At 48.9% G+C, this 22348-nt stretch overlaps 1 long non-coding RNA gene across 6 annotated transcripts in view; it reads right to left on the bottom strand.

Annotated features, from left to right (window-relative positions):
- LOC309530977 overlaps nt 1-22348 on the bottom strand; it is a 122763-nt gene that overhangs the window by 70458 nt on the left and 29957 nt on the right. For 2 of the 6 annotated variants that reach the window (XR_014219005.1, XR_014219006.1), the window contains exons 1-2: nt 6523-6813; nt 6260-6333 (exon numbers count right to left, since the gene is read on the bottom strand). The exons of 1 other annotated variant lie outside the window; for it this stretch is intronic. This is a non-coding gene — a long non-coding RNA (uncharacterized lncRNA). Of the gene's footprint in view, nt 1-2635; nt 2684-6259; nt 6334-6522; nt 6814-8177; nt 8300-11026; nt 11101-13073; nt 13148-13382; nt 13450-22348 lie in introns of those variants that run through there. 3 more of the 6 variants (XR_014219003.1, XR_014219002.1, XR_014219004.1) reach the window with 3 other exon arrangements.

Genomic DNA, 22348 nt, shown 5'->3' with positions numbered 1-22348 from the left:
ACCTGTTACCACCAAACGTCTCCTCCTCTTCTGGCCAGTGCCCGCAATTCTTCTGCAAACTCTGCCAGCTCAGTGACACACCACAGCTCCAAACTGTCCTTTTGTGCGTCTTCTCCTTCCAGCGGTTTGTTTCCTGCAATGGGTAATCTTCTTTCTCCCTTGGGGCACTCCACTTCAGTTGCTGTTGCAGGAGGCTTCACTCTGTTCTAACGAGATATTCCTCGTCTTGTTCAGTAGTCGGGCTTCAACTTGCTGGACCTTCTCTTCCAGCAAGGCAACCAGCTTCCACTTACTGCAGGTGTAGTGTGACACATTCTCAGGAAAGAAGACCATTATGGCACAGGCATTGCAGGGCATTGCAGGAGCTGCCTTGCTGTTCATATGTCTTGGTCTCCTCAAAATGCCCTCGCAAATGGCATTTACATAGTTAATCTGTTATTCCTGGGTTGGGCACTGCTTCCCTTTTGGGTGAAGACAGAGGCAAAGTAGGTGTTGAATAGTTCTGTCTTCTTTCTGTCACCCAACAGCTTTTTCCATCTTCTCCATGCAGATGAGCTTCTACTTGTTTGTTCTTCCTCTTACTTTGAACATAGGCAAAGAAAGCTTTATTTTTTTCATTTCTTGTAAGTATGAACTCTCTCTGAGCTTTGGCACGCCTGACCTTCTCCCTGCAACTGTTGCTACTCGTGTATCCTCTTCCTTCACGATTTCCCCTTTCTTCCATTTCTCATTTATGCCCTTCTTACATCTCAGCTCATCTGTAACCTTCTTACAGTGTGGTTTAGTGGTGTAGTGGTTAAGAGCAGTGGACTCGTAATCTGGTGTACCGGGTTCGATTCCCCGCTCCTCCACATGCGGCTGCTGGGTGACCTTGGGCCAGTCACACTTCTCTGAAGTCTCTCAGCCCCACTCACCTCACAGAGTGTTTGTTGTGCAGGAGGAAGGGAAAGGAGATTGTTAGCCGCTTTGAGACTCATTAGGGCAGTGATAAAGTGGGATATCAAATCCAAACTTCTTCTTCTCCTTCCCTATGCAGCCACATGGGTTTCTCTGGAGGCCTGCCACTTTTAATTCTGCCTGCAATTGCCTGCATTTGTGCCTTCAACATTTTACCTTTAAGAGACTTCCATCCACCTTGGACACCCTTTTCTTCGAGTATTTCTGACCATTAAATCTCATCCAATAGTTCCTTCAGCTTTTTGAAATCAGCCTTCTTAAAGTCCAGTGTATATCTGACGACACTCTGCTTTCTGCTTTCTTTTTGGTTGAAGTCAAAGTAGGTTTGAGCAGTTCTGCCTTTTCTCTGTCCCCCAATAGCATTTCTCCATCTTCTCCAGATGGGAGACCTACTGCTTGCTTGTTCTTCCTCTTGCTTCAAATATGGAACAATAAACCCACTCATTTTTTTTTTAGCCTGTCTTGCTTGCCAGACCTCATTCAGAGCTTTGGCCCATCTGCAAATCTCCCTGAAACTGATGGCTTTCCTCTTTTTTCCATTTCTCAGACGTGCCCTTCTAACATCTCAGTTCTTCTGTTAGTTCCTTATGCAGCCACACCTGGGTTATTGTTGATTTTTTTTTTATAGCCTCCCACCTTTCTTTCCTGTTGGAAAAGTCTGCCTTTGTGCCAGCAAAATTTGTGCCATTAAAGAATGCCCATCCATCTTAAACTCCCCTTTTTTGAATATTTCTGACTGCGTAATCTCACCCTGTAGTTCCTTAAACTTTTTGAAATCAGCCTTCTTGAAGTCTAGAGGGCATGCCCAACTACACTCTGCTTTCCCTTGAAACCCAGGAACACACAATCGCTTCCTCCCAAGTCTCTTGGTGCTTCCAACTCATCAATCAGTTCCTCTGTGTTGGTGAGAGCCAGGTCCAAGAGAGACGATTCCCTTGCTGCTGCTGCTGCTGCTGCTGCTTTCAGCTTCTGTGAAATGAAATTGTCAGTGAGGCTCTAGTTGAAGTCTCCCATGGCTACTATACTGTATACAGTGGTACCTCAGGGTAAGAACTTAATTCGTTCCAGAGGTTCATTCTTAACCTGAAACCATTCTTCAGCTAATGGGGCCTCCCGCTGCCGCCGCACCACCGCCGCACGATTTCTGTTCTTATCCTGAAGTAAAGTTTTAAACCCGAGGTACTATTTCTGGGCTAGTGGAGTCTGTAACCTGACGTGTCTGTAGCCTGAAGCATCTGTAACCCAAGGTATCTCCGTTTAGAATCTTTAGTGATCTGCTGTAGGAAGGCATCACCCACGCCTTCAGTTTGGCTTGGTGGTCTCTTGCAGACACCCACAGGAAAGTCACTGTTTTCTCTCCTCCAATTTTCATCCATATACTCTCAATACACCTTCCAGGGTTCAGGTCATGGATTTCTTCACAAGTATACACATCCTTTACATATAGTGCTACTCCTCCTCTCTTCCTGATTGGCCTATTGCTTCTGTACAGGTTTTACCCCTCAATTTCTACATTCCAGTCATGAGTCTCAATCCACCAGGTTTCAGTAATGTCTGTTAGATCATATTTGCCATCCTGTATTTAGAGTAGGATTTGCTTCACTTGTTTCCTGTTCTCTGTACATTAGTAGAGAGACAACTGAAACCACAAGTCTTTCTCGACAGGTGTTTCCTTCTTGTAGTTTCTTGTCCTTTTAACAGGTTTCTGTAGTACCACATCTGATTCCTGTGGATTTATAAATTTTGTATTCAACATAAATAATACACAAACAAATTCTGAGATCCCCATTCCCCCATCCACCCCCACCCCGACTTCCCTCAACATCCCCTTTCTGTTTTTGATAAATACAATACTGCTGCTTACAATCTTTATCCTAACTCTATAGTCTTTAATCTAATCACCTTCTTTTTAACATTTTATGTCATTGCATTAAAAGTCCTTGTCCTTATTAAATATTTCAAAACCTTATTATTTATCTTCTTTTTTTTTTTAGTTGTGATTGCTCAAATCCTGCTAGTGAGTCTGTTTCTTTACAATATTTCTTCACATATAAAGGTAAGGGGACCCCTGACCATTAGGTCCAGTCATGGATGACTCTGGGGTTGCGGCACTCATCTCACTTTATTGGCCGAGGGAGCCGGCATACAGCTTCCGGGTCATGTGGCCAGCATGACTAAGCCGCTTCTGGCAAACCAGAGCAGCACACGGAAATGCCATTTACCTTCCTGCCGGAGCGGTACCTACTTGCACTTTGACGTGCTTTTGAACTGCTAGGTTGGCAGGAGCAGGGACCAAGCAATGGGAGCTCACCCCGTCGCGGGGATTCGAACCACCGACATTCTGATCGGCAAGTCCTAGGCTCTGTGGTTTAACCCACAGTGCCACCCGCGTCCTTCCTTCACATATAGTATAGCATAAAAGATTCCCAGTCTTTTTTGAAGTCGTCATTGTCTCTGTCTCTTCTGTAAGCTCCCACTGGAGCCATGGGGAGAGCACCCACAATTGTGCAGCTACCATAAAAAAGGCCCACGGACATGTTGCTACCCTCCAGTCCTTTTGTGGAAGAGGCTCATGCCTCAGTTGATGATTGCTGGGTCCAGGTCTGTTCATATGGGGAGCAGGGCAGTAGCTAGGGGGTGGTGAGGTGGTGCGCACAGGGGCACAGGTGGGGGGGTGCAAAATCAGCTGCCGATACCCTCCGACGGGTGCCCTGTCCAGCCAGCGCTCCCTGACTGTAGCCCAGGCAGGGCAGGAAAGAGGGTGCACTGGGTGGCAGCTGCTCCCAGCTGTACTCCCGCCCCTTGGCCCTCCTGGCAGCCAGGCAGTGCCGCTGGGCTGGCAGTGGGCAGCCTAGCAGGGGAGCCTGCGTGTGTCCCAGGCCCCATCCCATTCTGCCATGAGGCAGTGGCTCTGCCTCACCCAAACCTTGCTTGGGGGAGGGACCAGGAAATTCCACCAGCCTTGGCCCCTGACGCTGCCCAGCCCACCTGACTGCCCACGCCACTTCCTCTCCATAATACTAATCTCTCGGATGGCGGAAATTCTTCCTCAGGGCAGAAGCGTCTCCTTAGACAGCAGAGGAAACTCCTCACAGGCTTTCCCACGTTGGGAAATGGTCATCTGAATGTGTTAGGTCAGCTACCCTGGCTACACACCACAGAGAGGGAGTGGTATTCCCTCGCTTTGAGAACAGCCAGAACACGCTCACTCCCCTTTCTGTTCCTTGCCCTGAAAAACTGTGATGGCCTGGGATTCAGACTCGGATGCTGTACCTGTGGGATCCCAGCTTGCGCAGGATTCCCTGCCTCCAGAACCATGAGGCTGGGGCATGAGCCTGAAGGGTCCTCACCTGTGCTGGATCCTCAGGTGCAGGCACCAGCTGAGTCTGCTCTGGCTCCTGAGGTGATGGAGGACCCATTGCCTGCAGGTGCTCCACTCTCAGCCCCGTCAGGGGAAGCTGAGGTTGCCTCTGGGTCCAGTAACCCTCCAGCCTCTCCTAAGCTGCAGAGGCTCAGGGCAGAGAGGCGGAGGGAACTAAGTTCCCGCAGGAGGAGTGCTCACCTCCAGGCCAGGAGAGGCGAGTCACCAGAGGATCGGGGCCGCCCTATGGCTCGGGGCAGATAAAAGCTGGCCAGCCCCAGTCCTAAGTTGCGTAAGCAACATTGTTGGTTGCTAGTTCCTGCCTGAACCCTGTCCTGCTTTCCTGCCTGAGCTCCTGACCCGCCCTGGCTCCCTGCTTGCATGCCTGTCCCTGACTTCACCTGACTCCCTGCCCTCCACCCAGCTTCACCTTCTACGGATTGCCTCCTTGTTGCACCTTTGACCATGGACCGGACTTGGACCTTGCCTCTCGGGTAACCCACGGGACCAGCACAAAACCAATGAAAGGAGTTGGCGTACTAAACACTTTGACCTAAGATGTTTGGCTTACTGGTGGGGGGACAGCAAAGTGCACCCCTTCTCAGCACCAGATTTAGGGTGGTGTTGGGCAGATCCCCTGCACAGTGTGCCAAGTTGAGGGGGCGCAAAATTGAGAAGGTGCGTAACTGAGAAGATCCATTTGGAGACGCCAAAGTTTGGCCTCCCACAGTGTGGGGAAATAGATCTTTTGGGCCTGATTTGTTAAGTCTGTATAAGAAACTGCTGGGATTCTTGAATACTGAAGCTGAGCACAGGTGTCCCTTCTTAGGCCTTCAAGGTTAAGACTAATGAGAGTCGGGTGATGGGAGAGGCAAGTGCTCATTATCTGGAAAGTTCTACCAATTAAGCCCTATGATGGGTCATACCAGGTCTTATGATTCCGGTCAATTTTGCTTAAACTCGGGGTTTGGGCTATTGTAAGACAGCTGTGGGGACTCAATGGAGGCAGCAAAGCATGCCTTCAATGCAGCCTTCACTACCACCAGGTCAGCTCAATGATGAGCCCTCACCAGTGTTTGGTTGCATTCACTTACCTTCCACTTAACTTCTCTTATGAAAAAAGAGACATCCAGTGGTATTCTTCTAGAAAAAAGAGGTGCTGGGATGCAGCATGAAACCTCCCTCGTTCTCTGAAAGGGCCCGGAAATGAGTTCCGGTGAGTTCCGGCCAGAAAAAAGCCCCAGGGGAAGCCTCACTCCATTCCCTACAACATCTCTCCAATGATAATAGGGACCTACCAACATTCCCTCCAGAATTTCTCTGAAGAAGCAGGACATTCCGGTATCAAATGAGAAACCGGAACGGCTTTTGTAAATCGGGAACCATCCCAGGAAAATAGTGTATGCATTTAAGTCACCTCCCAATTGGTTTCTGCACCCTAGACTCTGAAGTATTTGTGTGAGATGCCTGAGCATGGGAGGCAGTTAGTGCTGGCAGGAGCCAAAGGATGTTTCTGCTGCAGCTGATGACCCCAGGAGCAAGCAGGTCATCCACAGACAGCCCCTTTCTGTGGGCTGTCCTTTAAGTACCCTCCTTGTGCTTCAGTCCAAGTCCTTTCATCCTCCCCCCACCCACACAAACCAAAGGCAGCAAATGTCTTTGAAAAAGACCTCTTCCTGGGGGGCGCTGTACTGGGACTTCTGTCATGCTGCTTGTGAGCTCCTGGGAGAAGAGACCACAGGTCTAACTGAGCCACCTTGGGCTTGACCCAACTGCCAAGGGCTCTTGTGGTGCTCTGCTCCAATTGTCCCTCTGGGGAGCTTGGGAGGGAATTTTGCCTCCTGCTTCCAACCCACCCATGTGGAAGCAGCAGCCTGTTCCAGCTACAAAACAGGGACCTGGTCTGTGTGGACTCTGGTTGAGCAAAGGAAGTGGACTTACTGTGATTCTTCTTGAAAATGCACTGATAGAAGAGAACAGTCAGGATGCCCAGGAACGGCAGGTGAGAGGCAGATCTGCACAAAGAGGGCAGAAAGGTGGGGAATGTCAGGAAAAGGGCAAAAGTGCCAATCTCAGCAGGGTCTGGAAAATGAGCTAACGCGCGTGTGTTTTTTAAGTATTGGGTTCTGCCTTCTCAGGTCTACCTGGGAGGGCAGTTCAATTCTTGGTACCACAATTTAAGGATACTGATGAACTGAATTTACCTGGTTTTACCATCTGTAGAACCCACGAAAACAGCCCCACATTCTACAACCGGGTAGCCGAGGTGGATTTTGGGCAGTGTGCCCAGTTCCTCCACACCGGGCGCTGAACCTAGGGGATGCCACAGGGCATCGTAGTCAATTGAGCGCAATGGAGGGTGAGAGATGGGGGGACACTGTTGAATGTTGGCCTTGCACAGGGTGCCGCTGAAACAGGAAAGACCAAGGTCCGCCTCTGAGGGGAGGCAGAAGTCCTCCCTGCTGGCTTTCAGGTGAACCAAAGACAGTTAACTGAAGGAGCCAACTGATCTCAGAATCAGTTCAAAGCAGGCATCTGGTTGCCAGGGAAACAAGAGAATTCCACAGGATTCCACATCCCTCTGTGGAGCCAGAGCCTGGCCAAGGACTGGCCAATGGACTCTGGGCTCCAGGACTGCTCTGTCTCCCAGGCCCTTGTCACCCCTTGAAGGGCGACTGAGCCACAGGCTCGGAAACCTACAATTGGGGCAGGGGAGTATGAAAGGGAGGGACATGGGAACAAGCGGCAAGGAGATCGTGGTTTAAATGCCCTTTTACAATAAATAAAACCTCCTGCCCGTCCACTACAAGGATGCTCAGTAATGGTGAGGAATGAGGAACGGAGCTTTTTAGGGGAGTGGGGGACAAGCCCTTGTCTTAACAGATCCCTGCTGTCAACTTCTTCATCCTGCTGCTGTCCAGATGTTAAGCGAAGCAGAATGAACAAAAGGAAGGGAAGGTTGCAGCGTTTTAGTTGCAAGAAAAAGCAAGGAAGAGGCAACATGACAGACCTTTGCAAAATGATGCACAGCATGGAGAAAGTGCACAGAGAAAAGTCTTTCTCCCATTTTCGTGACACCTAAAGCTGAATTTTGGAAGATACATGAGAGAGAAAAGAACGTTCTTCTTTGGGCAGTGCAATGGTAAACAGTGAAACTCTCTCCCTCAGGAGGCAGTGATGGCCAACAACTCGGATGGCTTTGAAAAGGGATCAGAAAAGTTCATGGAGGAGGAGGCTATGGAGGGCTACTACCCACAATGACTATGTTGTTCCTCCATAGTTGGAGGCCACAATGCTTTTGAAGACCATAGGAGGGGGGAGAGCTATTGTGCTGGCATCCTGCTTGTGGGCTTCCCATTAGGGCATGTGCTTGGCCACTGTAAAAACTGGAAGTTGGATTAGATGGGCCACTGGCCTGATTCAGTGGGCTGCCATTATTACCCCAGAACTTTGGGCATACTGGCTGCTTGGATTTGTTGTCTGACAACATCTGGAGGGCACCAGCTTGAAGAAGACCAGATTACTTTAATCCCAGCTACCTGGATCCAAACACACACAAACACAAAATGAAAATGGCCTGTATCTAGTATCAATGTCATTGCTCAGACTGCTTTCAACTGTCATGGCTTCCCCCAAAGAATACTGGGAATGGTGGTTTGTTAAGAATGCAGGGAGTTGTTAGGAAAGGTGATGAAAGCAGTTTCTTTGCCAACAATGGGCCTAAACGCTGATTGAAATGGAACTAGAAAATCAATGGGGATGCAATGGAGGCAGCAAAGCATGCCTTCAATGCAGCTTTCACTACCACCAGGTAAGCCCAATGATGAGCCCTCACCAGTGTTTGGTTGCATTCACTTACCCTCCAACTTTTCTCTGATGAAAACAGAGACATCCAGTGCTATTCTTCTAGGAAAAAGATTCCGGAACTCACCATGAACACCTCCCTCGTTCTCTGAGAGGGTCCCAAACTGAGTTCCGGTGAGGTCCAGCCAGAAGAAAATCCCAGGAGAAGCCTCCCTCCCCTCCCTCCAACATTTCTCTGATAATAATAGGGACGTATCAACATTCCCTCCCAAATTTCTCTGAATAAGCAGGACATTCTGGTATCAAATGAGAAACTGGGATGGCTTCTGTAAATCCAGAACCATCCCAGGAAAATAATACATTGAGCTGGATATTTCTCCCAGATGAATTCGAGCCATTTCCCAATTGGTTTCCACACCCTAGACTCTGAAGTACCGTATTTTTCGCACCATAGGGCGCACTGGACCATAGGGCACACCCAGTTTTTAGGGGGGGGAATCAGAAAATAACTCCCCCCCCCAGCCCCAAAGAGCAGCGTACAGGCTGCGGACAACCTCTCCCTGCTGGAGGGGTTGCGCGCAGCTATGGAAGAAGCCAAGGCAGGGGGCGGGATGGATCCCGCTCGCTGTTTTGGCTTCCCCTTTAGCCCTGTGCAGCCTCCCGCTTCCGGGAGACGCTGCGCAGGGCTTTCCTGGCTATACTGGGAGGTGGGGAGATTCCCTCACCTCTCCCAAAAGCCCGCAGAAGCCGCACAACCCCTTTAAAGAGATCGCGGCTTCTCCTGGCTTTTCTGGGAAGTAGGGGAATTCCCCCACCTCCCGCAAAATCGGCAGAAGCCGTGCGCACTTTAAAAGGGCTGCACGGCTTCTTCTGGCTTTCCTGGGGGGGGTGGGGGGATTCCCTCACCTCTCGCAAAAGCTCGCAGATGCCGCGCAACCCCTTTAAAGAGATCGTGGCTTCTCCTGGCTTTTCTGGTAGGTGGGAGAAGGGACTGATGCGGCCAGTTAGTCCCTTCTCCCTCATGTGGAAAAGCCTGCAAGAGCGCACGGAGCTTGTGTGCGGCTCTTGGGGGCTTTTCCCGCCTGCCTTCCCCCTGCATTCGCTCCATAGGACGCACTCACCTTTCCCCTTGCTTTTTAGGAGGAAAAAGGTGTGTCCTATGGTGCAAAAAATACGGTGTGTAAAAGTGGCATGGGAGGCAGTTAGTGCTGGCAGGAGCCAAAGGATGTTTATGCTGCAGCTGATGACCTTAGGAGCAGGCTATCCACAGAGGAGGGAATCCCTTTCTGTGGGTTGTCCTTTAAGAACCCTCCTTGTGCTTCAGTCCAAGCTCCTCCATTCTCCCTCACACAAACACGCCAAAGGCAGCAGATGTCTCTGGACCAGACCTGTACCTGGGAAGAGCTGTACTGAGGCTCCTGTCATGCTGCTTGACCTCCTGGGACAACAGGCCACAGGTCTAGCTGAGCCACCTATGGCTTGATCCAACTGCCAAGGGTGATTGTGGTACTCTGCTCCAATTGTCCCTCTGGGTGGTTTGGGAGGGAATCTCGCCTCCTGCTTCGAACCCACCCATGTGGAAGCAGCAGCCTGTTCCGGCTACAGAACAGGGATAGAGTCTGGGTGGACTCTGGTTGAGCAAAGGAAGTGGACTTACTGTGGTTTTTCTTGAACATGCACTGATAGAAGAGAACAGTCAGGAAGCCCAGGAATCGCAGGAGAGAGGCAGTTCTGCACAAAGAGGGCAGAAAGGAGGGGAATGCCATCGTAGTCAATTGAGCACAATGGAGGGTCAGAGATGGGGGGGACACTATTGAATGTTGGCCTTGCACAGCGGGCCACTGAAATGGGAAAGACCAAGGTACGCCTCTGAGGGGAGGCAGAAGTCCTCCCTGCTGGCTTTCAGGTGAACCAAAGACAGTTAACTGAAGGAGTCTGGGCTGCCAACTGATCTCAGAATCAGTTCCAAGCGGGCATCTGGTTGCCAGGGAAACAAGAGAATTCCACAGGAATCTACATCCCTCTGTGAAGCCAGACTCTGGCCAAGGACTGGCCTATGGACTCTGGGCTCCAGGACTGCTCTGTCTCCCAGGCCCTTGTCACCCCTTGAAGGGAGACTGAGCCACAGGCTCGGAAACCAACAATTGGGGCAGGGGAGTATGAAAGGGAGGGACATGGGAACAAGCAGCAAGGAGATTGTGGTTTAAATGCCCTTTTACAATAAATAAAACCTCCTGCTCGTCCACTACAAGGATGCTCAGTAATGGTGAGGAATGAGGAACTGAGCTTTTTAGGGGAGTGGGGGACAAGCCCTTGTCTTAACAGATCCCTGCTGTCAACTTCTTCATCCTGCTTCTCTCCAGATGTTAAGCCAAGCAGAATGAACAAAGGGATGGGAAGGTTGCAGCGTTTTAGTTGCAAGAAAAAGCGAGGAAGAGGCAGCAGATGTCTCTGGACCAGACCTGTACCTGGGAAGAGCTGTACTGAGGTTCCTGTCATGCTGCTTGTGAGCTCCTGGGACAACAGGCCACAGGTCTAACTGAGACACCTATGGCTTGACCCAACTGCCAAGGGTTATTGTGGTGCTCTGCTTCAATTGTCCCTCTGGGTGGTTTGGGAGGGAATTCCGCCTCCTGCTCCCAACCCACCCATGTGGAAGCAGCAGCCTGTTACGGCTACAGAACAGGGATCTGGTCTGGGTGGTCTCTGGTTGAGCAAAGGAAGTGGAAATGCTCAACCGAAACAGCCCCACATTGTGCAACTGGGGAGCTGAGGCAGATTTTGGGCAGTGTGCCCAGTTCCTCCACACTGGGTGCGGAGCCTAGGGGATGCCACAGGGCATCATAGTAAATGGGTGGAATCTAGTCTGGGTGGACTCTGGTTGAGCAAAGGAAGTGGACTTACTGTGTTTCTTCTTGAACATGCACTGGTGGAAGAGAACAGTCAGGATGCCCAGGAACCGCAGGTGAGAGGCAGTTCTGCACAAAGAGGGTACAAAGGAGGGGAATGTCAGGAAAAGGGCAAAAGTGCCAATCTCAGCAGGGTCTGGAAAATGAGCTAACGTGTGTGTGTGTGTGTGTGTGTCTGTGTGTGTTGTTTTTGTTTGTGCATGTTTGTGTGTTTTAAGTGATTGGTTTTACCTTCCCAGGTCTACCTGGGAGGCCAGTTCAATTTTTGGTACCACAATTTAAGGAGGATACTGATAAACTGACTTTACCTGACTTTACCTTCTGTGGAATCCACTGAAACAGCCCCACATTGTGCAACCGGGGAGCTGAGGCAGATTTTGGGCAGTGTGCCCAGTTCCTCCACACCGGGCGCTGAACCTAGGGGATGCCACAGGGCATCGTAGTCAATAGAGCACAATGGAGGGTGAGAGATGGGGGGACACTGTTGAATGTTGGCCTTGCACAGGGTGCCGCTGAAACAGGAAAGACCAAGGTCCGCCTCTGAGGGGAGGCAGAAGTCCTCCCTGCTGGCTTTCAGGTGAACCAAAGACAGTTAACTGAAGGAGCCAACTGATCTCAAAATCAGTTGAAAGCAGGCATCTGGTTGTCGGGGAAACAAGAGAATTCCACAGGATTCCACATCCCTCTGTGGAGCCAGAGCCTGGCCAAGAACTGGCCAATGGACTCTGGGCTCCAGGACTGCTCTGTCTCCCAGGCCCTTGTCACCCCTTGAAGGGAGACTGAGCCACAGCTATGGAAGAAGCCAAGGCAGGGGGCGGGATGAATCCTGCTCGCTGTTTTGGCTTCCCCTTTAGCCCAGTGCAGCCTCCCGCTTCCGGGAGACGCTGCACAGGGCTTTCCTGGCTTTCCTGGGAGGTGGGGGGATTCCCTCACCTCTCCCAAAAGCCCGCAAAAGCCGCGCAACCCCTTTAAAGAGATTGCAGCTTCTCCTGGCTTTTCTGGGAAGTGGGGGAATTCCCCCAACTCCCGCAAAACCGGCAGAAGCCGCGCGCACTTTAAAAGGGCTGCACGGCTTCTTCTGGCTTTCCTGGGGGGTGGGGGATTCCCTCAACTCTCGCAAAAGCTCGCAGATGCTGTGCAACCCCTTTAAAGAGATCGCGGCTTCTCCTGGCTTTTCTGGTAGGTGGAAGAAGGGACTGATGCGGCCAGTTAGTCCCTTCTCCCTCCTGTGGAAAAGCCTACAAGATCGCACGGAGCTTGTGTGCGGCTCTTGGGGGCTTTTCCCGCCTGCCTCCCCCCTGCATTCGCTCCATAGGATGCACACACCTTTTCTCTTGCTTTTTAGGAGGGAAAAAGTGTGTCCTATGGTGCAAAAAATACAGTGTGTAAAAGTGGCATGGGAGGCAGTTAGTGCTGGCAGGAGCCAAAGGATGTCTCTGCTGCAGCTGATGAGATGACCTTAGGAGCAAGCAGGCTATCCACAGAGGAGGGAATCCCTTTCTGTGGGTTGTCCTTTAAGAACCCTCCTTGTGCTTCAGTCCAAGCTCCTCCATTCTCCCTCACGCAAACACACCAAAGGCAGCAGATGTCTCTGGACCAGACCTGTTCCTGGGAAGAGCTGTACTGAGGCTCCTGTCATGGTGCTTGTGCGCTCCTGAGACAACAGGCCACAGGTCTAGCTGAGCCACCTATGGCTTGACCCAACTGCCAAGGGTTATTGTGGTGCTCTGCTCCAATTGTCCCTCTGGGGGGTTTGGGAGGGAATCCCGCCTCCTGCTCCCAACCCACCCATGTGGAAGCAGCAGCCTGTTCCAGCTACAGAACAGGGATCTAGTCTGGGTGGTCTCTGGTTGAGCAAAGGAAGTGGAAGTGCTCAACCGAAACAGCCCCACATTGTGCAACTGGGGAGCTGAGGCAGATTTTGGGGGGCAGTGTGCCCAGTTCCTCCACACTGGGTGGTGAGGCTAGGGGATGCTACAGGGCATTATAGTCAATGGGTGGACTCTAGTCTGGGTCTGGTTGAGCAAAGGAAGTGGTCTTACTGTGTTTCTTCTTGAACATGCACTGGTGGAAGAGAACAGTCAGGATGCCCAGGAACCGCAGGTGAGAGGCAGGTCTGCACAAAGAGGGCACAAAGGAGGGGAATGTCAGGAAAAGGGCAAAAGTGCCAATCTCAGCAGGGTCTGGAAAATGAGCTAACGTGTGTGTGTGTGTGTGTGTGTGGTTTTTGTTTTTGTTTGTGCATGTTTGTGTGTTTTAAGTATTCGGTTCTACCTTCCCAGGTCTACCTAGGAGGGCAGTTCAATTCTTGGTACCACAATTTAAGAAAGATACTGATAAACTGACTTTACCTGACTTTGCCTTCTGCGGAATCCACTGAAACAGCCCCACATTGTGCAACTGGGGAGCTGAGGCAGATTTTGGGCAGTGTGCCCAGTTCCTCCACACCGAGCGCTGAGCCTAGGGGATGCCACAGGGCATCGTAGTCAATAGAGCACAATGGAGGGTGAGAGATGGGGGGACACTGTTGAATGTTGGCCTTGCACAGGGTGCCGCTGAAATGGGAAAGACCAACGTCCGCCTCTGAGGGGAGGCAGAAGTCCTCCCTGCTGGCTTTCAGGTGAACCAAAGACAGTTAACTGAAGGAGCCAACTGATCTCAGAATCAGTTCAAAGCAGGCATCTGGTTGCCAGGGAAACAAGAGAATTCCACAGGATTCCACATCCCTCTGTGAAGCCAGAGGCTGGCCAAGGACTGGCCTATGGACTCTGGGCTCCAGGACTGCTCTGTCTCCCAGGCCCTTGTCACCCCTTGAAGGGAGACTGAGCCACAGGCTCGGAAACCAACAATTGGGGCAGGGGAGTATGAAAGGGAGGGACATGGGAACAAGCAGCAAGGAGATTGTGGTTTAAATGCCCTTTTACAATAAATAAAACCTCCTGTCCGTCCACTACAAGGATGCTCAGTAATGGTGAGGAATGAGGAACTGAGCTTTTTAGGGGAGTGGGGGACAAGCCCTTGTCTTAACAGATCCCTGCTGTCAACTTCTTCATCCTGCTTCTCTCCAGATGTTAAGCCAAGCAGGATGAACAAAGGGATGGGAAGGTTGCAGCGTTTTAGTTGCAAGAAAAAGCGAGGAAGAGGCAACATGACAGACCTTTGCAAAATGATGCACAGCATGGAGAAAGTGCACAGAGAAAAGCCTTTCTCCCATTTTCGTGACACCTAAAGCTGATTTTGGAAGATACATGAGAGAGAAAAGAACGCTCTTCTTTGGGCAGTGCAATGGTAAACAGTGAAACTCTCTCCCTCAGGAGGTAGTGATGGCCAACAACTCGGATGGCTTTGAAAAGGGATCAGAAAAGTTCATGGAGGAGGAGGCTATGGAGGGCTACTACCCACAATGACTATGTTGTTCCTCCATAGTTGGAGGCCACAATGCTTTTGAAGACCATAGGAGGGGGGAGAGCTATTGTGCTGGCATCCTGCTTGTGGGCTTCCCATTAGGGCATGTGCTTGGCCACTGTAAAAACTGGAAGTTGGATTAGATGGGCCACTGGCCTGATTCAGTGGGCTGCCATTATTACCCCAGAGCTTTGGGCATACTGGCTGCTGGGATTTGTTGTCTGACAACATCTGGAGTGCACCAGCTTAAAGAAGACCAGATTACTTTAATCCCAGCTACCTGGATCCAAACACACACAAACACAAAATGAAAATGGCCTGTATCAAGGATCAAGGTCATTGCTCAGACTGCTTTCAACTGTCATGGCTTCCCCCAAAGAATACTGGGAATGGTGGTTTGTTTAGAATGCAGGAAGTTGTTAGGAAAGGTGATGAAAGCAGTTTCTTTGCCAGCAATGGGCCTAAACGCTGATTGAAATGGAACTAGAAAATCAATGGGGATGCAATGGAGGCAGCAAAGCATGCCTTCAATGCAGCTTTCACTACCACCAGGTAAGCTCAATGATGAGCCCTCACCAGTGTTTGGTTGCATTCACTTACCCTCCAACTTTTCTCTGATGAAAACAGAGACATCCAGTGCTATCCTTCTTGGAAAAAGATTCCGGAACTCACCATGAACACCTCCCTCGTTCTCTGAGAGGGTCTGAACTGAGTTCCGGTGAGGTCCAGCCAGAAGAAAATCCCAGGAGAAGCCTCCCTCCCCTCCCTCCATCATTTCTGCAATGATAATAGGGCCCTATCAACATTCCCTCCCAAATTTCTCTGAATAAGCAGGACATTCTGGTATCAAATGAGAAACTGGGATGGCTTCTGTAAATCCAGAACCATCCCAGGAAAATAATACATTGAGCTGGATATTTCTCCCAGATGAATTCGAGCCATTTCCCAATTGGTTTCCACACCCTAGACTCTGAAGTACCGTATTTTTCGCACCATAGGGCGCACTGGACCATAGGGCACACCCAGTTTTTAGGGGGGGGAATCAGAAAAAAAACTCCCCCCCCAGCCCCAAAGAGCAGCGTACAGGCTGCGGACAACCTCTCCCTGCTGGAGGGGTTGCGCGCAGCTATGGAAGAAGCCAAGGCAGGGGGCGGGATGGATCCCGCTCGCTGTTTTGGCTTCCCCTTTAGCCCTGTGCAGCCTCCCGCTTCCGGGAGACGCTGCGCAGGGCTTTCCTGGCTTTACTGGGAGGTGGGGAGATTCCCTCACCTCTCCCAAAAGCCCGCAGAAGCCGCACAACCCCTTTAAAGAGATCGCGGCTTCTCCTGGCTTTTCTGGGAAGTAGGGGAATTTCCCCACCTCCCGCAAAATCGGCAGAAGCCGTGCGCACTTTAAAAGGGCTGCACGGCTTCTTCTGGCTTTCCTGGGGGGTGGGGGGATTCCCTCACCTCTCGCAAAAGCTCGCAGATGCCGCGCAACCCCTTTAAAGAGATCGCGGCTTCTCCTGGCTTTTCTGGTAGGTGGGAGAAGGGACTGATGCGGCCAGTTAGTCCCTTCTCCCTCATGTGGAAAAGCCTGCAAGAGCGCACGGAGCTTGTGTGCGGCTCTTGGGGGCTTTTCCCGCCTGCCTCCCCCCTGCATTCGCTCCATAGGACGCACACACCTTTCCCCTTGCTTTTTAGGAGGGAAAAAGTGCGTCCTATGGTGCGAAAAATACGGTATGTAAAAGTGGCATGGGAGGCAGTTAGTGCTGGCAGGAGCCAAAGGATGTTTATGCTGCAGCTGATGACCTTAGGAGCAGGCTATCCACAGAGGAGGGAATCCCTTTCTGTGGGTTGTCCTTTAAGAACCCTCCTTGTGCTTCAGTCCAAGCTCCTCCATTCTCCCTCACACAAACACACCAAAGGCAGCAGATGTCTCTGGACCAGACCTGTACCTGGGAAGAGCTGTACTGAGGCTCCTGTCATGCTGCTTGTGAGCTCCTGGGACAACAGGCCACAGGTCTAGCTGAGCCACCTATGGCTTGACCCAACTGCCAAGGGTTATTGTGGTACTCTGCTCCAATTGTCCCTCTGGGTGGTTTGGGAGGGAATCCCGCCTCCTGCTCCCAACCCACCCATGTGGAAGCAGCAGCCTGTTCCGGCTACAGAACAGGGATCTAGTCTGGGTGGACTCTGGTTGAGCAAAGGAAGTGGACTTACTGTGGTTTTTCTTGAACATGCACTGATAGAAGAGAACAGTCAGGAAGCCCAGGAATCGCAGGAGAGAGGCATTTCTGCACAAAGAGGGCAGAAAGGAGGGGAATGCCATCGTAGTCATTTGAGCACAATGGAGGGTCAGAGATGGGGGGGGGGCACTGTTGAAAGTGGCCTTGCACAGCGGGCCACTGAAATGGGAAAGACCAAGGTACGCCTCTGAGGGGAAGCAGAAGTCCTCCCTGCTGGCTTTCAGGTGAACCAAAGACAGTTAACTGAAGGAGTCTGGGCTGCCAACTGATCTCAGAATCAGTTCAAAGCGGGCATCTGGTTGCCAGGGAAACAAGAGAATTCCACAGGAATCTACATCCCTTTGTGAAGCCAGACTCTGGCCAAGGACTGGCCTATGGACTCTGGGCTCCAGGACTGCTCTGTCTCCCAGGCCCTTGTCACCCCTTGAAGGGAGACTGAGCCACAGGCTCGGAAACCAACAATTGGGGCAGGGGAGTATGAAAGGGAGGGACATGGGAACAAGCAGCAAGGAGATTGTGGTTTAAATGCCCTTTTACAATAAATAAAACCTCCTGCTTGTCCACTACAAGGATGCTCAGTAATGGTGAGGAATGAGGAACTGAGCTTTTTAGGGGAGTGGGGGACAAGCCCTTGTCTTAAAAGATCCCTGCTGTCAACTTCTTCATCCTGCTTCTCTCCAGATGTTAAGCCAAGCAGGATGAACAAAGGGATGGGAAGGTTGCAGCGTTTTAGTTGCAAGAAAAAGCGAGGAAGAGGCAACATGAAAGACCTTTGCAAAATGATGCGCAGCATGGAGAAAGTGCACAGAGAAAAGTCTTTCTCCCATTTACGTGACACCAAAACTGAATTTTGGAAGATACACGAGAGAGAAAAGAACGTTCTTCTTTGGGCAGTGCAATGTTAAACAGTGAAACTCTCTCCCTCAGGAGGCAGTGATGGCCAACAACTCGGATGCCTTTGAAAAGGGATCAGAAAAGTTCATGGAGGAGGAGGCTATGGAGGGCTACTACCCACAGTGACTATGTTGTTCCTCCATAGTTGGAGGCCACAATGCTTTTGAAGACCATAGGAGGGGGGAGAGCTATTGTGCTGGGATCCTGCTTGTGGGCTTCCCATTAGGGCATGTGCTTGGCCACTGTAAAAACAGGAAGTTGGATTAGATGGGCCACTGGCCTGATTCAGTGGGCTGCCATTATTACCCCAGAGCTTTGGGCATTCTGGCTGCTGGGATTTGTTGTCTGACAACATCTGGAGGGCACCAGCTTGAAGAAGACCAGATTACTTTAATCCCAGCTACCTGGATCCAAACACACACAAACACAAAATGAGAATGGCCAGTATCAAGGATCAAGGTCATTGCTCAGACTGCTTTCAACTGCCATGGCTTCCCCCAAAGAATACTGGGAATGGTGCTTTGTTAAGAATGCAGGGAGGAAAGGAGGAAAGGTGATGAAAGCAGTTTCTTTGCCAACCCCGGGTCTAAACGCTGATTGAAATGGAACTAGAAAATCAATGGGGATGCAATGGAGGCAGCAAAGCATGCCTTCAATGCAGCTTTCACTACCACCAGGTAAGCCCAATGATGGGCCCTCACCAGTGTTTGGTTGCATTCACTTACCCTCCAACTTTTCTCTGATGAAAACAGACATCCAGTGCTAGTCTTCTAGGAAAAAGATTCTGGAACTCACCATGAACACCTCCCTCGTTCTCTGAGAGGGTCCCAAACTGAGGTCCGGCCAGAAGAAAATCCCAGGAGAAGCCTCCCTCCCCTCCCTCCAACATTTCTCTGATAATAATAGGGACGTATCAACATTCCCTCCCAAATTTCTCTGAAGAAGCAGGACATTCTGGTATCAAATGAGAAACTGGGATGGCTTCTGTAAATCCGGAACCATCCCAGGAAAATAATACATTGAGCTGGATATTTCTCCCAGATGAATTCGAGTCATTTCCCAATTGGTTTCCGCACCCTAGACTCTGAAGTACCGTATTTTTCGCACCATAGGGCGCACTGGACCATAGGGCACACCCAGTTTTTAGAGGGGGAAATCAGGAAAAAAAATCTCCCCCCCAGCCCCAAAGAGCAGCGTACATGCTGCGCACAACCTCTCCCTGCTGGAGGGGTTGCACGCAGCCATGGAGCAAGCCAAGGCAGGGGGCGGGATGGATCCCGCTCGCTGTTTTGGCTTCCCCTTTAGCCCCGTGCAGCCTCCCGCTTCCGGGAGACGCTGCGCAGGGCTTTCCTGGCTTTACTGGGAGGTGGAGGGATTCCCTCACCTCTCGCAAAAGCTCGCAGATGCCGCGCAACCCCTTTAAAGAGATCGCGGCTTCTCCTGGCTTTTCTGGTAGGTGGGAGAAGGGACTGATGCGGCCAGTCAGTCCCTTCTCCCTCCTGTGGAAAAGCCCGCAAGAGCGCACGAAGCTTGTGTGCGGCTCTTGGGGGCTTTTCCCGCCTGCCTCCCCCCTGCATTCGCTCCATAGGATGCACACAACTTTTCCCTTGCTTTTTAGGAGGGAAAAAGTGCGTCTTATGGTGTGAAAAATACGGTACCTTCCCGCTGGAGCAGTACCTATTTCTCTACTTGCACTTTGACGTGCTTTTGAACTGCTAGGTGGGCAGGAGCAGGGACCGAGCAACGGGAACTCACCCTGTCACAGGGATTCGAACCGCCGACCTTCTGAATTGGCAAGTCCTAGGCTCTGTGGTTTAACCCACAGTGCCACCTGCGTCCCTTACCTATTATACCCAGTAGATATACCTCTGGTTTTTTCCTCTAAAATAACTCTGAGCATCTTTTCTATTTCCTCATTAATTATAACCCCCTTTTGAAAAACTTTTCCGCAGCCACACCATAAATGTATCAGTGTGCCCTCTGCCTCCTTGCATTTCCAGCATAAATTGGAGTTTGATTTCTATATTTTGGAAAGTTTTACTGGGGTCATATGCCATCTGTAAAACATTTTCATTATATTTTCTTCTATAGTATAGCATGCAGTAAATTTTATATCATTCCATTCTTTAACAGCCTTTCCCACTGCTCCAATTGTATGATATACCCGATGTCCTGTGCCCATTTAATCTGTACTTCTTTTACTTGTTCATCCTTTAAACTCCATTCCAATAATAAATCATACTCTTGATAATAATTTTTGATTACTTCCTAATAAAACTTTTTGTAATAACAAATCTTCTTTCCCAAATCCTCGTTTTTTATCAAAGTTAGACACTGCTTAATTGGTGATATTGGAGCCAGTCTGTGATATAATGCCTTATTTCTACAAATGTTTTCAACTTTGGTTGTCCCCAGTCCTCCCTTAATAATTGACTGTATGTTCCCAAATTTCCAGTCATATTTAGTTTTTTAGCTGAAAAGGCCTCTAGTGGTGATAGCCATTGTGGTGTGTACAGTTGTAACAATGATTGATAAGCAGTCTAAACCTTATACAGCACACCTCTGATTATGGTGGTACCTCGGGTTACAAACACCTCGGGTTACAAACACCTCAGGTTACAGACTCCGTTAACCCGGAAGTAGTACCTCGGGTTAAGAACTTTACCTCAGGATGAGAACAGAAATTGTGTGGCGGCATCATGAGGCCCCATTAGCCAACAGTGGTACCTCAGGTTAAGAACAGTTTCCGGTTAAGAACGGACCTAGGGAACAAATTCGTAACCAGAGGTACCACTGTATATGATTTGTAAAACCTTTATGGACTTTAACTTTACTGTCGGCCAGATAGGCGTGCCATCCATATCTATTGTCAAAACTTTCTATATCCAAAATATCTAATTTATCTTAACATAATCCTATCTTTAATCCAAATTATACACTCTGCTACATAATAAATTTTTAGATTTGGAAGGGCAAAACCTCCTCTCTTTGTCCTATCTGTCATTAGTTTATATTTGATGTGGGGCTTTTTTCCTTGCCAGATAAATTCTGTCAACAATTTCCTCCATTCCTTGAAGCAATCATATTTTGTTATTATTGGAATCATTTGAAATAGGAAGAGAAACTTTGGAAGCATATTCATTTTTAACAGAGATTCTTCCCCATAGTGATAATTTCAATGTTGACCAGATTACAAGGTCTTTTTTAATTTCTTTCTAAATCTTTCTATAATTATCTTCATATTAATTGACATTTTTCATCGTAATTTCAATACCCATATATTTTGCTTTAACTATCTCTAAACCTGTTCCCCCCCTCTAATTCTGTTTTCTCTTGGTTCTGCATATTCTTAACCATTAATTTTGTTTTTATTTTATTGAGTTCGAAGTCTGAAACTTCACCAAATTCTGTTATTTTTTCTAAAGCTTTGGGAATGCTCTTTAATGGATCTTCTAATGTTAGCATCAAATCATCAGCAAAAGCTTTTAGCTTAAAATACCGACTTCCTAGTGCTATTCCTTTGATTTCTTCCTCTTTCCTGATTACCGAATTTAGTATTTCCAGTGTTAATATACATAATAAAGGGGATAAGGGGCAGCCCTCTCTTGTTCCTTTTTCAATCAAAACGTGTTCTGTCTTTTCATTATTGATTATTAAATTTGCTTTTTGCTTCTCATAGATGGCTTTTATTCCATGGGTGAAGCATTCTCCCATTTCTGATAGGTCTATCACCTTTCTTAAGAATTTCCAAGAAAGATTATTGAAGGCCTTCTCAGCATCAACCAACATGAAGGCAGCTTTTTTATTAGGTCTCCAGTCTAGATATTCTACCAGGTCTATAATAATAGTAGTAGTAGTAGTAGTAATAAAATTTATTTGTACCCCGGAGCCGGGCTCAGGGTGGCTAACATCATAAAACTAACACAGTATACAAACAACATAAAAACAGGCAATCAATTAAGTAAAATACATCTTAAAATTAGTTCAGAACAAATGAAAATCTGGACAGATGGCAGTCTACGGGTAAAATTGAGAGTGGTTAATTTTCTCCAGGGCCAACTGTTACCACTGGTCTTATTGCCCTCATATTGTTTTTCATATGGTGATCCAGGAGAAACCCCGCCTGGTCTTTGTTAATTATTACTTTTAAGACCAATTTTAATCTATTCATTAAATACCTGTATAAATCTTGTAATAGTTATTTAGAAGTGAAATTGGTCGGTAGTTGCTGACCATTTCTCTGGATGACCCCTGTTTGTGGATTAAAACAATGTTTGCTTCTTCCCATGTATGTGGAATTTTCCCTTTTTGTATTCTATCATTCATGAGTTTTTGGAGTGTTGGTGCTAAGACTTCTTCCAATTTCTTGTAATGTATTATGGGGAGCCCGTCAACATGCAAGTTCTTTTATTAATTTGGCTTCTACGTCTTCGTTTTGCTTTTCTGGTATGCCTCTGATGCGCAGAATAAGTTCTCTGTGGTACATCTCAAGTATAGCTATTTGATCTAATGTTTCTTCTTGCACTTTTTAAAACTCCATCATTTCATCTGTTAAATCGCCCATCAGAATCTTTTTCTGGTCTGCAAATTCCATTAAATCTGTTTCTTTTTTTCTTTTTTTAAAACATTGTCCCATATTAACTTGAAGGTTCTCCGAACTGTCTCTCAGTGGAGGTTTGATCTCTGCTGTAGCAGTCATCTCAACAAGTGCATCCTGAATTATTTTACACACATAATGGTACTTTGATGTGCTGGTTCTTGTGTGGAACTTCTCACTCTGCAATAACTTCA

The sequence above is a fragment of the Podarcis vaucheri genome (genome assembly GCF_965113315.1).
Source record: "Podarcis vaucheri genome assembly, chromosome: 1".
Taxonomy (NCBI): Eukaryota; Metazoa; Chordata; class Lepidosauria; order Squamata; family Lacertidae; genus Podarcis; species Podarcis vaucheri.
The sequence above is the reverse complement of the archived record's forward strand: the minus strand, read 5'-3'. Positions and strand labels throughout refer to the sequence as shown.